Consider the following 17,703-nt stretch of genomic DNA (forward strand, 5'->3'; position numbering starts at 1 on the left):
CATTACTGTCCCAAGCATAGCAACAAACGTTACTGGTTTTCGTGTTCAAAGTGTTATCTTAAACAAAGCATCCCTGATTCTTACTGTCCAACGTTGTGCCCCTCTAATAGCCTGGTGGTTTCTCAAAATTACAGTAAAACTCCAATTGTCGGGCATCCAGTGGTCCGGCACTCCTGACAGTCCGGCACCAACTGGAACCCGAAGTGCTCCAGCCAGCCGGACAATTGGAGCTGCTCTGCGCCGCTTCCCCAAGTCCGCTGCTGCCACTGCTGAAACTAACCAGTGTGGACTTGGGGAAGCGGCATGGAGCAGAGCAGCTGGCGTGCTCCTGGGTTGGTCCTGCAGCGCCGTCCCTCATTTCCCTGCTCAATGCCCAGCAGCACCCCAGCTGCTCTGCTCCACCCTGCTTCCCCAAGTCCACCGCTGCTGAAACTGACGAGTGGCAGACTCGGGGAAGCTGCAGAGCAGAGCAGCTGGGGTGCTGCCGGGCACCGAGCAGGGTGGTGGTGAGGGGTGGCGCTGCGGGACCAACCCGGCAGCACCCCAGCTCCTCTGCTCCACGGCTTCGCCAAGTCTGCCGCTGCTGAAACTGACAAGTGGCGGACTTGGGGAAGCAGCGGGCAGAGCAGCTGGGGTGCTGCCGGGTTGGTCCCGCAGCGCCACTCAGGTGAGGGGCTGCGCTGCGGGACCAACCCAGCAGCACCCCAGCTGCTCTGCCCCGCTGCTTCCCCCAATCGCCGCTGCTGCTTGCAGCTCCAGCTGGCCTGTCGCCAGCAGCTGCGTGGGGCTTCCCCCGCCTCCCTGCAAAATGGCAGAGGGTTTGCTCCATGTTGCGCTGTTCCCCTCCAGACTACCCCCCTGACCCGTTCCAGGCCCCCCTGCCAGAGTACCTCCTGATACTCCGGCATATCCAATAATCCAGCACCCCCTGGGTCCCAAAGGTGCCGGATTATCAGAAGTCTACTGTAGTAGGCAATCATTCTGCCTCAGCAATCAATCCCTCAGTAAAGAGTTTGCCCTTCACAAATGCAGCATTCAGCAAGCATCTAGAACCATGGGACTACTGAACTCATCCATCTCTAACCTGCCACATAGGCATCTCCAGCATGCCTTTAAACTGACCAAATACACATTCAATGGCCATTATACACCTACTCAGCCTGTTTTTAATGTCTCCTTACTGCCATGATAGCTTTGAGAGCCACAGAATTAAAAGGTACACAAGTCTCCCAAGATCACCAAGGGCATTTCTACTTCTCCTATGGTGATCTTGTGGTCTGGAAAGAAAGTCTCTGCTGGAAGCTTTCTGTACAGGCCAGTGTTCCTACAGAAACATGCATCCTGTGCTTTTCCAGTCCACCCCACATTAATGTCAGTGAATTGCCCAGGGTGATCCACAAGCACCTGAAAAACCATGAAGAAGTACCCCTTCTGATTGATGTACTCAGTCGCAAAGCGGTCTGGTGTTAGACCTGGAATATACATGCCATCTATTGCCCCTCCACAGTTAGGGAAACCCATATCTGCAAAGTCATCCATAATGTCCCACACATATTGCAAAGAGAGTCGCCATCTTCCACAGCAGAATGTGATTAATGGCTTTGCACACTTACATTAACACAACACCAATGGTTGACTTCCCCCTCTCCAAACTGGTCCACAACCAACTGGAAGCAGTCTAGAGTTGCCAGCGTCCATGCTGCGATCACCACACTCTTCTCCACTGAGAGGACAGCTCTCATTCAGCAGTCCTTGCACTTCAGGACTGGGGCAAGCTCAGCACACAGTTCCATGAAGGTGGCTTTCTGCATCCAAAAGTTCTGCAGCCACCACTTGTCATTCCAGACTTGCATAACAATGCGATCCAACCACTCTTTGTTAATTTCCCAAGTTCAAGTGTGACACACTTCTGCCTTCAGTTCATCAGTGAATTCCAAAAGCAATCGTTGCTTCTTTCCATGTTGGACACCATGTCAGGCAACTGTGCCTTTGTCATTTCAATAATGACTCCACTGCCACTCACAATGTGCTAGTGAGAGCTAGCAGAGCAGTGGAGAGCAACGTGGGGACCATTCTTGCAGACAGATGCAGTGGGGGAAACAAAAAACAAGGGATGTTGAAAAATGCCATGATCTGAAGACGGAGGCACATGGAATGCTAGGATGGAAAGCAAGCCATCATGGGACATTGTGCCCAGACTCATGATGCACAATAATCCCCTCCATCTTCCCACAAGACCTAGTGTAGAAGGGGGAGAGCTTCAATTTTGGGATGCAAGCACTGCAAGTGTGGACACACTATACCAGCAGTGGAAGACAGTGACCATACAACAATTTTTTTTAAAGTGCTGTTTTATCAGTAACAAAGCTCTCAGCGCAAAATTTTGCCAGTGTAGACATGCCATTAGAAACCTCTCCTGCCCTACCCCAACACATTTCCCATTAGGCCCTGGATACAGAAAAAAAAAAAAAAAAACAAAACCCCCCAAAAGTGGTAGTATTCCATGGATGGGTCAGGATTTCCTGTGCCTGTATGTGAAGTTCAGACCGTATACATATAATGGAGCTTAGCTCTGTGTAGGCTCCCTGCATTCCCAAGTGAAGAAAAGATTTGCATAAGACTGTTGGATTCAAGGCTATGCCAATCCATTGGCTAAAAGGTGTTGAAAGGGAAGAAGAAGGCAGATTGAGTTTAATTAGTTTGTACTTAATAACCTCAAAACATGGATGCTTTAAATAGTGGCAGATTTAAGTATGTTTGAGAAAAAATGTTATTTCACAGTTAAAAGTGCTATGTAGACTTTTCCCTTTCTTCTCACCCCCTCTCCTCCACCGCCTATTTATTTTGGAACTGGACTTTTAATACTCCAGTCATCTGAAAACGTGGGTTGTACCCACGAAAGCTCGTGATACCATGTTTTGTTAGTCTTTAAGGTGCTGCTAGATCAATGGTTGTTTTTTTAAGTGCTATGTATTCAGTGCTATTCAGAAGGACCATATACTTCTCATTATCTTCTTCAGATATTTTGTATGTGTTAATGGCGATGTGCCAAAACAACTCCAAAATCTTTGGTGGTTCAAGAATAAGAAAGGAACTCCCCATCTGAGGCCCCTGGCCCTGAAATTTGGTCTATCAGTGAGTAGATTTGGCACCTTTCCACCAGCAATGCTGCAAAGCCAAGCTTATCTTGCAGGCATCTAGGTAGTTTGAGAGCTCACAGATGGAGGGGCTGTAAACTGTTTAGATGGGAGGGGTTGCATAATATTTATTATGTTTATTAATATTATTTATTGTTTATTTAATGTTTATTTATTGTTGGGAGAGTCTGTCAAGTAGAACATTTGTAATTGGAAAAAAAGTGATAAACTAAATCATTAACATAATTTTTCACTTTTTGCAAGTTCCATTTTGGAAGTCGCTTACCATGCTGGCTCAGTACGGTGATTTCTTGCTCTTTCCACAACAAACAAAAAGGAAAAAAATCCAATATGGCTCATCTGGATCCCAAATAATTGTGCTTACTAAATATGCTGGTCTGACCAGACTACTGGTCTGACTGGTTTCTCTACCTTTTTAAAACACAGAGTGCCACTAGAGGGCTCACAAACTAGAGATACTAACCTATTCATAAAAGACAGGACTATGCAGCACTTTAAAGACTAACAAGATGGTTTATTACGTGATGAGCTTTCGTGGCCCAGACCCACTTCCTCAGATCAAATTGTGGAAGAAAATTGGCATGACTTCCACAATTTGATCTGAGGAAGTGGGTCTGGCCCACGAAAGCTCATCACCTAATAAACCATCTTGTTAGCCTTTAAAGTGCTGCATAGTTCCGTCTTTTGTTTCAGCAAGACCAAACTAACATGGTTACATCTCTATTACTAACCTATTCATATACACTACATTTGGTACTATAGGTTTTAACGAAACAAAAATAATTTTGGAATATAAAAATAAAACTATTCCATATTATGTTTTCTAAAAAACACAAGAAAATGTAAAGCATCAGGATTAAAGATTTTGGTGAATAACAACATTCCTAAACACTGTGAATCCAAAGGTATCACAGATTCACAAAACACTGAAACGCTTTTGACAACACCTGGTTTGAACCGTACCTAATAGCTCATATTATGTAACAAAAGTGCTTGGAAACTGCGATGTTGCACCCCCAACATTTTTGGGAGTGTGTTTTTGAATATAAATATGCATACTGGGGCATGTGATCTATCATTGGAGAGTTTATAATCCCCCAATTATATATATTCTATTTGTGTGTATGTATCATTCTTGTATATGAAGTTAGAATTACGAAGTATAAGCCTATTTATATATCTAGATATGCTAATGAAAGTCACTTAATGGCCCAGTGCTCAAGGCAATGATCTGTGAATAGTGTTTTCCTTTAAGCTTGGATTGTGATTGGTCCTACAAAAACAGGTGACCATGCCACCTGTTTCTGGAATCCATCTTGAATTTTGTATTTTTCCATGGGGCAGAAGGGGGAGAATTGAAGGGACTTCCTGCCCTGAGAAAATTCTATTTAAGGAATGGGAAACGAACAATGATGGCCTGCAGTTGGCTTTACAGACTGCTCTCCACCCTGAGAAGATACATAAAAACATGTGAAAACAAAAGAACACTAAAACAGGAGTGAAAAAAAGCTGCTAGAGCACCAAGTCGGAAAAAAAAAAAAGAATAAGTCTGGCCTGAGAAGAACTTTCCCTGAAATAAAAATTGTGCCAAGAAGTTATCATAGAATACTAGTAATAGAATATTAAAACTGGAAGGGATGTTGAGAGGTCATTAAGTCCAGTTCCCTGCCCTCATGGCAGGACCAAGTACCATCTAGATCATCCCTGACAGATATCTATCTATCCTGCTCTTAAACATCTCCAAAGATAGAAATTCCACAACCTCCCTAGGCAATTTATTCTAGTGCTTCACCACCCTAACAGGAAGTTTTTCCTAATGTCCAACCTAAATCTCTCTTGCTGCAGTTTAAGCTCACTGATTCTTGTATTACCCTCCCTCTTCCTTGTAATACCCTTTTAGGTACTTGAAAGCTGCTATCGTGTCCTCTTTCCGTCTTCTCTTTTCCAAACGAAACAAAACCAATTCTTTCAGTCTTTCCTCATAGGTCCTGTTTTCTAGACCTTTAGTCATTTTTGTTACTCTTCCCTGGACCTCTACAATTTCACCAACATCGTTCCTGAAACATGGTGCACAGAACTGACATAATACTCCAGTGGTTCTCAATATTTTTATACCACGAACCGGCAAACTCATTCAAAAACAGTTGGTGAACCAGCACTGAAATACTTGCATGTTCATTATGATAATTAATGTATTTGTATATTCATTATAATTTTAGCCTATGGTATAGCAGGCAAATCAAAGGAGGGGGGACATGATGGTTAATAAGAATTTGATAGACTGTGTGCACACATTAAAAAAAAAAACCAATAAAATAGTTGCTAATACTTGTTAAAGAGTACTCTCTAGTCCAAACCTTTTGCTTCAATTGCACCAGAATTAAGGCAGTACTAACAAGTCTGACAGTGCTGACACACACTGCATATTCATATTTTCCTATGCCCTTAATAATGCATAATAATAATGTACCTGTTGGCTGGGAGCAGGTATAGGCCAGGGGGAGGTTCCCGCTGAGCAGGGAGGGAAGGAGTATGGGGTCGCAAAAGCAGCCACCCTGCACGGGGACCTTGGTCCCACCAGCTGGAGCAGCTGCTCTGTATGCAGCACTTGGCCCCGCCAGCTGGAGCAGCCGCCCTGCACGCAGTGCTTGGCCCTGCTGGCTGGGGAAGCCACCTTGCACACAGCATTTGGCCCCACCAGCTGGGCTGCATAGCAATCGCCGGAGCTGGACCTGGGGTCACAGTTGCTGCATGTGGACGAGCACAGGAAGGGAATTCCCTTGGAACCCCGCAGGGCAGAACTAAATAAAAGCTGGGGACATGGCCTGGCAACGTTCCATAGTCCATCAGACAGGGGGGTGCGGCAGCCCGCTGCTGGTCCGTGAACCAGTGGTTGGGAACCGTTGGCCTAATCAGTGCAGAGCAGAGTAGAACGATTACTTCTCATGTCTTGTTCACAACACACCTGTTAATACATCCCAGAATCACATTTTCTTTTTTTGCAACAGCATTACTCTGTTGACCCATATTTAGCTTGTGGTCCACTATGACCCTCTAGATCCCTTTTGGCAGTACTCCTTCCTAGACAGTCACTTCCCATTCTGTATGTGTGAAACTGATATATGTCCTTATTGAAGTTCAACCTATTTACCTCACACCATTTATCCAGTTTGTCCAGATCATTTTGAATTATGACCCTATCCTCCAAAACACTTGATATCCCTTCCATCTTGGTATCATCTGTAAACTTTATAAGCATAGTCTCTATACCATGATCTAAATTGTTGATGAATATATTGAACAGAATTGGTCACTCTAACAACTTCTCTTAGGCTATGTCTATACTGCACTCTCTGGTGCAAGAAAATAAGCAAATGAGGCGAAGCGGTGAATATTGCTGCGCCTCATTTGCATACTTAATGAGCTGCCATTTTTGCGCAAGGGGCTTTAGTGCAAGAGCCATTCTGCCTGAAAAAAAGCAGCAGAACGGCTCTTGCACAAGAGGGTTTTTTTTGCGCAAAATGGCAGCTCATTAAGTATGCAAATGAGGCGTGGCAACATTCACCGCTTCACCTCATTTGCATATTTACTTGTGCAAGACAGCGCAGGATAGACATAGCCCAAGTGTATTAGGATTAGCAGAAGTCTTATTTTAGTTAGTAATTTACTTAGATCACTTGCAACCTCTTAATCCTACTTTTTATACTTAATAAAACACTTATTAGCAAGCCCAGTGTAAATAACTGTAACCTGGGGGATGGGGTGCAACCAATGTGTGTGTCTCTCTCTCATGGATAAAGGGGGCAAACATCTTCATGAGCTTTCTCTGGGTAAAACTTTTATACAGGGTAAGATGGATTTATTTGGAGTTTTGATCCCTTTGGAGGGTTTGATTCCTGGGTGCTGGCAACAGCTTTATAGCAGAGCCCTCCCAGAGTTGAGTTGGCTTGGGGTCTGTGTTGCTCTGCATGGGGATGGAGAAGTCTAATTCTGTGCCTTGGCTGGGAGAGTTTCTGGCTGAACAGGACATGGTGTTGGGGAGCCTCTGAGGGCAAGAAAGCAAAATCAGTGGATTGATCAGCACACCAGGTGACAATACCAATCCATCCCCATCTGTGATCCAATCCATCCCAATAAAGGGCCCTCTATCCTCTTATTTGGAAATCCACAGAAATATTGCAAAAAATGGCAGACATGACAATTTCTCGGAGCACAGCTTGCTAAGGGACATTCAAAATTAATTCAACGTTGTGGGTGATGTTCACAAAGAAGCTGCAGATGGTGGGTGGCATGCCACTTTTAGTCCCCAGAAACAAAAACTGAGTGGAAAGATCTCACTGTAATAGAGGTTTGGGATGATGAGTCGTGACTATGGAACTTTTAAATGCAAAGACCCCATTCCAGGATCTGTGCACCAAGTTCACCTACGCCCTTCAGTGCAGGGACACCAAAATGAGAGCTATATTGACAGAGGAAACGTAAGTAGAGATCACTCTCTGGAAGTTTGCAATGCCAGACTGCTACCAGTCAGTGGGAAATCATTTTGTATTTGGAATATTCACAGTAGCAGGAACCATAATGCATGCATAATGGGCAGCATGCATAATGGGCAACTAATCCTCTCCTATTATAGAGGACTCTCGGCTATGTGCAGGACATAGTGTGGATGGAGATTCCTTAATGGCAGTGGAGCAACAGCATGCATATCTGTATTTTGGTATGAACCCACCTTGCCCCAGAATACATCATCAGAAAGGGCTACTTTGCTATGGTAATGATGAGTGGATCATCAGGGATGCTTCACCAAGAATAATGTGGGCTGCGGTCAGGGAAGGTGCATGCACTTGTATCTTTATGATCACAGGACTACTCGAGAGCTGCAAGCATGGACATTCTTCACAACTAGCAGATGACTACCGGCAATGAAAATGGCAATAGTGATGCTGAGGGACCTAGCCTATGCCTTGCTCTGCTGGCTCATGAATCCATGAACTAGCCACCTGAACCGCACCAAGGACAGATTCAACTACTAACTCAGTAGGTACAGAAAAACAGCTAAATGTGCTGGTACAAGAACCCAACATGGGGCTATGCTGTTGAGGGAGGCTTTGAAAGAGCACTGCAGTAGTCAGCTACAGTAGCACACTATTCTTTGGAACTGGAACTTTGGATCCTTCTAAGACTTGTGTAATGGTTGTTATTTATGAACATGACTGGATGTTTTCCTGACACTATGAATTATGTGGTGCTTGCTGCATAGTAAAAAGTACTGTTGGATTTGAATATTGTAATACATTCTACAATGTGTTGTGAATTAATAAAGAATTTTATTCTCCAAAAATAGAACTTGAGTGGGGGAAACAGTGCAGAAAAACAATGCACAAACCCCTGTCGCTTGGGCAGTGTAATACAAAGTTCTAGAAATTATTGCAAGTGCAACTTTACAATTGGAAAGGCAGCAAACATTTCTGTCCAGTTCCATGCACAAGTGTTACCTGTTGTGACTACACATACACCAACTGCATTTCTGTGAATATGTGTTTTTCCTGGATGTTCCTGATGTGGAATGATAGGGAGAAGAATGCTCCCTTGATGCCGTGTGGTATGTTGGGGAGTGTAGGGAGCAGAAACTGGAGTTCTTCCAGTGCTAAACAGGATGGAGCATCTAATATTTTTTTATCTATAGCTCAAGCAAGGGCTGCAATATTCCAGTTTGCTGCCTGAAATGTCCCATTATGTCCTGGTACATTTCCATCTCTCTTGTCCTTTATTTCCTTTTTCAGGCTGTCAGTCATATTGGTTTTCCAAACCCTTTCGTTCATGGTTCAATACAGCAATGACCTGTAGGATCCCACCAACATGTCCTCCCTAGTCTTCTTTCTTCTCCTCTCCCCAAGGTAAAATGTTTGCATGTGTGTGTTTGGAGGGGAGGGGAAAGTTTCCACACAAGATGATGGTGGGTTGTTTTTCGTTTGTTTTTGTTTTAAGACAGATATACTACTGCATTTACAGTCACAATGGAAAGAGAAAGATAAGTTTCACAACTCACTTCCCTTATGCTCACAAAAATGTGTATTAAAAAATGCTTATTGACACTTTAACTTTGGAGCACCTTAGCGCAGCACTGCTCTCCAGCTGCTGATATACTTAGCATGGCATGCCAAGGCTGGGAAGGAGGGAGAGAAAGAAAGTTATTTTGATTGTATGAAGCAAGAAAGGGACATTTCAGTCTCTGTTTCCATGGGTCTGACACAGGGCTGGGCAAAATACAGCCTGGGGGCCGGATCTGGCCTGCCAAGCCCCCGGATCCTGCCTGCGGACGATCCTGCCAGGACCCTTAGGCACGCAGTCACCACGGTTTAAAGCACAGTCCATATGGCTCTACTCTATAGGGAGGAGGAAGCTTTGTGTGATCTCCCGGCCCCCAGCCCAATCCTCAGCTCATATAGGCTGGAAACAATAGGAGCTGAGAGATTGGGGGATGGAGGTAGCACAAGCCTCTTTCCCTTCCCGCCTGCAGTTTAAAGTGATTTGGGGCTGCAGCAGGTAGGGAGCCAAACCTGCCTTGGAGGTGCTGCAGGGTTTCTGGCTTAGGTAAGTACCTCCCAAACCAGAGACTGCCTCGGATACCCCTGCCCCTCCCACATCTCAACCCTCTCCCCCAGGTCACCATCCAAACTCTCTGCACCTCCTTGCCCCAGGTCACAACTCCCACCCAAACCCTATACCCCCTTCTGCATCCCTCCCCCAGGGTACAATTCTCTCCTGCACCCAAGCACCCTCTCAGATCCTGTACCACATTCCCCTGCCCCAGGTCACCATCCACATCCTCTGCAGTCTGCACCCCCTTTTCCCCTTCTCCCAGATCACAATTCCCTCCCAGACTTTGCACCTCCTCCTAGAGCCCCTCTCCCAGGCCAGAATCCTTTCCTGCACCCATATTCCCTCCCTGACCCTACACCCAATCCCCAGATCACAACCACCTCCTTCACCCAAACTTCCCCTCAGATCTCACACTGTCTCCTGCACACCAGTCCCTTACCCCATGTGCCCTTCTGCACACAACCTCCACCCTAGATGCTGCATCTCCTCTACAGAAGAGTGTGGCCCTTGACCACTTCTCAAAATCTTGGCGTGGCCCCCCACCAAAAATTATTTCCCACTCCGGTCTGAGAGTACAAGGCAGTGGCATTGACTACTGGAACTATTTTCCATAGGTGCTGGTAGTTTTATCATATCCCAAGGCACAGAGAACAGTGCTTCTACTGGCACGCTGAAGCTGCCTGGGCCTGTATGACACTATCCTGTTTACTGCAGTGGTGTCAGCCAAAGTAATTGCAGTGCCCTGGTCTACACTAGGGAGTTATTTCAAAATAACCCCCAATTATTTTGAAATAAACAGAGTGTCCACACTATCAAGCCCATTATTTCAAAATCTGTATTCCTGCTTTCTTTGGGGAATAAGCTTATTTCTAAATAATTATTTTGAGAGTTATTATTTTAAATGTAGTTATTTTTAAATAAATTCCTAGTGTAGACACACCTGGAGTAATGTGAGAAAATGTCTTCCCAATGGAGGAAAATATAAGGCAGCAGTCCCCTGAAACCTTCAGGTGTTTTACAGAGATCTTTCAGAAGGATTCAACAGATGACTCTATGTTCGTAAACAAAGTGCTGTGCATCCCCAAACAGCCCAAAAGGGGATAGAAAAAAGCAGGAGCCAACTTTGCTTTTATTTGTTGTACCCTTACTTCTTGTCATAGAAGTATGTTAATTAAAAATTGATACCTTTATCTTGTTAACTTGGGATGGGCCAGGAACCATATTTAAATTTAAACATTGTATTGAAAAATGCATACACGCACTCTCTTTCATCAGGCTCATTCATGCTCACTTGATGATACTGACTAGATTGTGGTGGTGTCTTGAACAGGTTCTGGATCGTGGCATAGCTGGAGTTCTCACCCCATCCCCTCGTCTTCCTCAGTGTTCATAGTAGAAGTCTGTCTCAGGCTCCTTTGAGATATCCATAGTGGTCTGTAAGACATTGGGGGGAGAGGAGGGGGCTCTCTTCTAAGTAAGCCCTGCAGATCTCGAGCTGCATGCCAATTTCAAACCCTGGTCCATGGAGCTGTTAGGAGTGAGGATATTTTCTGACTTAGCACCCAGAGCAGTGGTAGGCAACCTAGGCTAGTGAGTGGATCATATATCCTTTACCTCAGTGGGCTACAAGACTTGTAACCAAGATGGGTCTCCTGAGATGAGGTAGTTTTGCTAATTGGGCTTGCACACCTAGAATCTGTGGGGTGTGCCGACTGAACTTTAACAGCACATTGATTGGATACAGAGTGAGCACCTGGCAACAGTCAGTATTGTGTGTAATCACACACCTCACTTCAACACCCTTGTTTAATGTGTTCAATTCCTGTACAGAAAAAAAACAACATGGGCAGAAACCAGTAGAATCTGGGAACCCTGCATGTGGGCAATGGTAAACAAAATATCTCACAGGCCAGACATAGAACTCTGATAGTGATCTGTTGTTAGCTGCCAGAACTCAAAGTTCAACTCTTGTCAGAGGATTCCAGTCCTGGGATCTGACTGGCAAAATTCCAGGAGTCTTGATTGTTTCTCTGCTTCTGTTTAAACCACACAGATGAACAGGAAGTTATCTGCATAATTGGGTTTTCCCCTGCCCAGGACTGTCTCTGCTGTTCTACCTGCTCCTATTTGCTGATTCTGATCTTCTGGTATCCCGACTTCTGCCTTCTGGGCAGTGTCAGATTTTGAACTCCTGATAAACTAACTTGGCCTGCCTCCTGAATGTCATCTGGTGTGGCCTACCTCAGATTCTGGTAACCAGGTCCAGCTTTTCCCCAGCTCCTAATTCCTACTTAGAATGCTAAGCCTGACCGCTCACATCCTGCTCACAACAAAAACTGATCCACATTTTCATTACAGAGATTAACTCAGGAACTTAGATACCACAGTCATGAAGGCAATTATAACATTGTTTCAGTTGACATAGAAACAAGCAGCTACATGTGCAGTCATTCCGTTTTTTATTTTGTTTTAACAGGATAACCATTTAAATGTGCACTCCTGAAGGTCAGAATTTCAGAATTTTCAGATGACAAGATCTGTATCAAGATAGGTCAATGTATATAGGCCTACTCTTCTTGAAAATTAGGTGAATGTGCTTTCCTAAGATTAAAAGCTTTAATTTATTCCTGCCCCTCTCTAATTACCTTTTAAAACATGTAATCTAAGTAGTAAGAATACAGGATATATTTTCCTGTTATCAAAAACAGAGCATTACTTGGAAGCACTACTATGTGTGAGATAAACCTCACGAACACTTCTGTATGGCAGGCTTACAAATTAAAATAAGGTGCTAAACTCTCCTTCTACTGATTTCAAATTGTCTTCAGTAGGAGTAGGGCAAGAACTAGTACAGGCAGTCCCCGGGTTACGTACAATATAGGGACTGTAGGTTTGTTCTTAAGTTGAATCTGTATGTAAGTCGGAACTAGAGTCCAGATTCAGCCACTGCTGAAACTGACCGCTAGTTCTGACTTAAATACAGATTCAACTTAAGAACCCCAAGTCAGCTGCTGCTGAAACTGATCAGCGGCTGATTCCAGGAAGCCCAGGGCAGAGCAACTGTGCCTCGGGCTTCCTGTAGTCAGCGCTGGTCAGTTTCAGCAGCGGCTGACTTGGGGACGCCTGGGGCAGAGCAGCTGGGGTGCTGCTGGGTTGCTCCAGTAGCGCCGCTCCTCGGTGCTACTGGACCAACCCAGCAGCACCCCAGCTGCTCTGCCCCAGGCGTCCTGATTCAGCCGCTGCTGAAACTGACCAGCAGCGGCTGAATCAGGACGCCTGGGGCAGAGCAGCTGGGGTGCTGCCGGGTTGGTCCAGTAGTGCCCAGAGTGGCGCTGCGGGACCAACCGGCAGCACCCCAGCTGCACTGCCCCAGGGTCCACAACAAAAGCCTGGTCTGCTGGGAGGGGGGGGGGGCACACTAGCTGCGCCTCCCCCCCAGCAGACCAGGGACACGGGGAGCAAAGCCGCAGCGGCGGGGTGCCGCGCCTCTGAGGCTTTGCTCTGGCGCGGGACCCGCCGCTGCGGCTTTGCTCGCAGTGCCCCTGGTCTGCCGGGGACCGTCTCCAGCAGACCAGGGGCACCGGGAGCAGCTTTTCTCGCCCTGGAGGTCGAGGTGGCGGACCGCTGCCTGCGAGCTCTGGGACGAGAAAGCCCCATTCGTAAGTGCGGATCTGACATAAGTCGGATCCGCGTAAGTCAGGGACTGCCTGTACAGCAATTCAGCCGTAGTTTTCTTCTAATTCTCACTTTTTCTGAATTTATAAAAGCAAGGTAAATTTAGTTCTCTTGAAAGTAGGGATGTAAAATCCTGATTAATCAGTTTACAGGTTAGACATCAGGTTAACCTAAGGTTTAGCTAGTTAACCGACTAAGCAAGATCTAGGGTGGGGGACCACTCCAGCCCAGCTCTCGGTACCCATACTAGGACTGGCTGCCAGCTCCTGGACTCTGTGCTGGGGCTGGCAGGCCATGGGCAAGGGACTGCACCTGGGGTACTGGTAAGGGTGACGCTTACTGGGTAATCAATTGACTGGTTACCCGTTCACATCTCTACTTGAAAAAATGCTAGTTTGACAGTAGTGAAGGCTGAATAATCTTTTATCTATATCGTTTTTAATTACAAACGATCCCATAGCATGCACACGCATACTTTATCCATGACAAATAACTTTGCTTGCCACTAAACTACAGCCACATCTTGGTGGAACTTAGCAGCCATCTACCATTACAGAGGCAGAATAGTGTGAAATTAAAGGGGAAGTTTATGTAGGCAGAATATAGTTACCCAAATTGGAATATGGCCAAGACACGAAGGCTAACATTGCTACTATTGGGCAGTCATTATGGGCATTTAATGAACACAAGAATACCATTAGCAAAACTCGTTGAAGCTGTCAGATACTATATAAATGTCAAGTATTATTACTGCAAGTAGTCAGGAGCACATTTTTACATGTCGTCCAAAATGCAATGACACAAACAGTGTGGTTCTTCAAGCAACATTCTGGTAGACTGCTTGAATTATCACTGAACGAATGCCTCACTTAAAGAAACAACCTCCTGGGATCTCTCAGTTCCTGAGTGCTCCTTGGAAGTTTTCCATAAAAATACTCACCATAATACTCAGCCCTCTTATGCTTGTGAGATCAGATTAATTAGCTAGAAGTATGGCTATGTTCCTATTTCTTCTCAAAGCAAATGGAGACCCCAGGCAGTAGCAGTGCTAGCTTCTTCACACCAACTTATAACGTACTTCAGTTTTGAATATAATTCTAGGAGTTAAAGGAATTCAGTCTCCTTGGCCTCTGTACTGAGTCTGTCAAATCAACAGACTTCCTAGTGCCACCTGTGATGATGGTTTCTAACAATCAGAACCCTCATCTTGTGTAGTTAATATTTGTAATATAATAGACATAGGCCTGAACCAGAATCCTAAATGTGAACCACCATCCCCAAACTAGGTGGACATCCACCATTAGATCCAAATTTCATAGCTGTATCGAACTTTGTATATGGGCTGCAACTAGAGTCCTAAAGCCTATGAACTAGAAAATGGGGGGAAAACTGGCTCTGGAGCCTAGTAATTATACTACTAATTTGCATTTATATAGCATCTTTCATCAGAGAATCTCAAAGGTCTTTGGCAAGTAATTTTATCATCCATGGATATAACTTATCTTATTTACAGATGAAGAAATTGAAGTGATTTTCCTAGAGACATGCTATGAATTAGTGACCCAGCAGAAAAATAATCCTCATCTCCTGACTCCCAGACCCTTATTCTAACTACTAGAATGAGTGGCCCTTATAAAGTTTACTGAAGATTTAAAAAGCTATAGCAGTGTGGATGACTTTTTCACTTAAAAAAAATAAAATCAATAAACAGCCATTACAGTCATTACCAGATTGGGGTGGATTTACACTACCGACCTAGAAGAAGGACTGATTCATAACCAATTACCAATCTCCTAAGCAGCCCAGTTTCCCTTACTGTCTTTGTGGGCAACTAACTGACTTCCTGTTTTGAACTCTAAAACTGATTACTCAAAAGAGGCAGTTAAAAGTTCTGATATAACCATGGACAAATTAAGGCTAAATGTGATTCACGTCTAATAAAAAACACAGGGTACCAAAGCATTTGTAGGAAAAGAAAAACAAAATTATTAGAAAAATAATTGTGGGTCCATTTTAAAGGGTGAAGTGCTCAACCATAGTTTAATCTGACACTGGTCATGCACACCTTTTTTACCCCATCCATTTTTTTTAGAAGCCAGATACTTATAACCCACTATTATGAAAACAAATTTAAATTAATATTTGTCTTCCAGTAGTACAAAAAATGTGCTAGACACAGTCCCTGCCCTGAATAGCTTATTGTGTAAGAAAAGTTTACACAGCTGATGTGGAAATAGACTGAGAACACCAGCAGAATTCTTGATAATTTCTTCTCAGATGCTCAGGCACAGCAGTATGAACAGTAGCAGCAGTACAAATGGAAGGGGCTCTTCATGCAATCTAGGAAATAGGCCCACTTCAGCATAACACAACAGTGTTTTAAAATAAAGATTTGTAGCACACTAAAAGGTTATAATCCCAAATGGTTCAATGAAATTTTGTTGGCTCAAATACCAGCTATAAGAAATAGCATACTGGTCTGCATATACAACAGATGTGTCATACATGGCCAAGAAAGTGCTGATAAAACATTCACTGTTTAGAGGTTTTTACAAGCTGGAAAGAAACCCCCACTAGAGTAGCTTACCTTCTACAATTCTTCAAAAAATGCTCACCATTCAATGTAAGGGAGCTGCATACTTGTCAACCAGAAACAAGAGTGATAATATTCAGCAGGCGGAATATAAAAGGTCAAGGAAATTATGAAATTAAATAGTACATGAACTTTGAAGAAATCATTCTCTGTGTGGGAACAATATCAACTTCCCTTTTTATGAACACAACAGGATAAAATAATGGAGTTAAACTGGGGTTGAATTTGCATCCCAAAGTAGCATGATACAAAGGGAATTAGGCATTTAAATTATGATTGAAATAGCACTGGTTTTCTACATAACGATTCTAGACCTGTAACATGTCACCATAGCTTAGCAAAATTAATAAATGTATTGAAAGCATGGATTAAAAGATATATACTCCAAATGTAATCCTCATTAATGATTCCTAAATATGAGACTGCTTTGATTTTGTGCAAATAACTCCTCCATTTTCCATGTCACTATCATACTCGCACTATTGTTCCTTCTGCATTATCAATCATTTCTACTATGGCTAGAGTTTTTTGCATCTTGTAGCCCTCACTTCACTCTTTTGTCCACACCTTCTTTTTGGAATTTGACAATGGACAATATGCCTAGACCTCTCCATTTTCAGATAACTTAAAAGTTTGACCCTAACAAAACCTTCAATGCTATTCAAAAGTATGTTAAAGATTTTTTTTAAAGTAGCAACTTAATGTTATTGAAGTTATTTGGTTTATAAAATACAGCTGAGTGGTATTTTGATACCACTTCATTAGGTGTTACCCAGACTGCTAGTGATCCCTGGAAAGCCAAATGTTTTTATTTCCCAAAGATACTAAGCGTGAAATCTTAGCCCTGTAGGGATGCTGGCCTGTTTCTTCATTTCAGTAAGGACTGACATGTCCAACATATGATCAGATCCTCTCTCTCTCAGGCCTTTATTGATGCTTCAAACACAAAATAAAACAAAATTATTCCCAGTTCTCCTTACAGGCTATCTGATTCTGTATGAGGAATACAGTAATTCCTCATTTAACATGTGCCCGCTTAACACATTTTCGTGATAACATAATTTTTTTTAGGGAAATATTTTTTTAATTACACGACTGTCCCTGGAATAACACGATTTCCCCCGCCAGCCTGTTGCCGGCAGCTGCGCAGGACTTCCCCTGCCTCCCTGCAAAGCAGCAGAGGGCTTGCCGCTCACTGCGCCGTTCCCCAGTGATCTCCCCCCCCCCTCGCCAGACGCAGTGCGGGTCCTGGCAGACCCATCACAGGGGCATACTCCCCACCCAATCCCCCTCTCCTCTCCTCCCTTTCCCCAGAGCCAAACACTTCCCCTCCCTGCTGTAACCTAGTCCCCTTTCTCCCCCAACCTTATGTCCCAGTCCCAACAGACACCACTGCTTGAAACGCAACCCCCACCTTTTCCATTCTTTTCAATTGGAAAATTGACCTCACATAACACATTTTCACTTACCACGATCATTTTCTGAAACATGTATAGTGTTAAATGCAGAATTACTGTATACTGTCCAGGAGCCTACTGCAGGAATCAGCTAATAGCCTTCTCAACTGAACTCTTTCCACCCTTATAAGAATATACCTGGTGACTCCCTTCCCAGCTGGGTCTGATAATCCTCTCCAGAACACCCAAATATCTATTCTTAAATGGGCTCTGGCTG

General features: G+C 44.1%; 1 protein-coding gene and 1 pseudogene across 2 annotated transcripts in view; both read right to left on the reverse strand.

Annotated features, from left to right (window-relative positions):
* The window catches only part of LOC102453291 (THAP domain-containing protein 6-like), a 28,237-nt pseudogene extending 17,043 nt beyond the window's left edge, over positions 1–11,194 (reverse strand). Inside the window, exon 1 of the transcript XR_016349976.1 lies at positions 11,067–11,194. The product of XR_016349976.1 is annotated as a THAP domain-containing protein 6-like (transcript). The remainder of the gene's footprint in view (positions 1–11,066) is intronic.
* NDUFAF2 (NADH:ubiquinone oxidoreductase complex assembly factor 2) overlaps positions 10,863–17,703 on the reverse strand; it is a 160,752-nt gene continuing 153,911 nt past the window's right edge. Inside the window, exons 5-6 of the mRNA XM_006134416.5 lie at positions 16,024–16,965; positions 10,863–11,289 (exon numbers count right to left, since the gene is read on the reverse strand). The gene's annotated coding sequence lies outside the window, so the exon portion shown is untranslated. The remainder of the gene's footprint in view (positions 11,290–16,023; positions 16,966–17,703) is intronic.

Source organism: Pelodiscus sinensis, chromosome 6, assembly GCF_052426305.1.
Source record: "Pelodiscus sinensis isolate ZL-2025 chromosome 6, ASM5242630v1, whole genome shotgun sequence".
NCBI classification, from domain to species: domain Eukaryota; kingdom Metazoa; phylum Chordata; order Testudines; family Trionychidae; genus Pelodiscus; species Pelodiscus sinensis.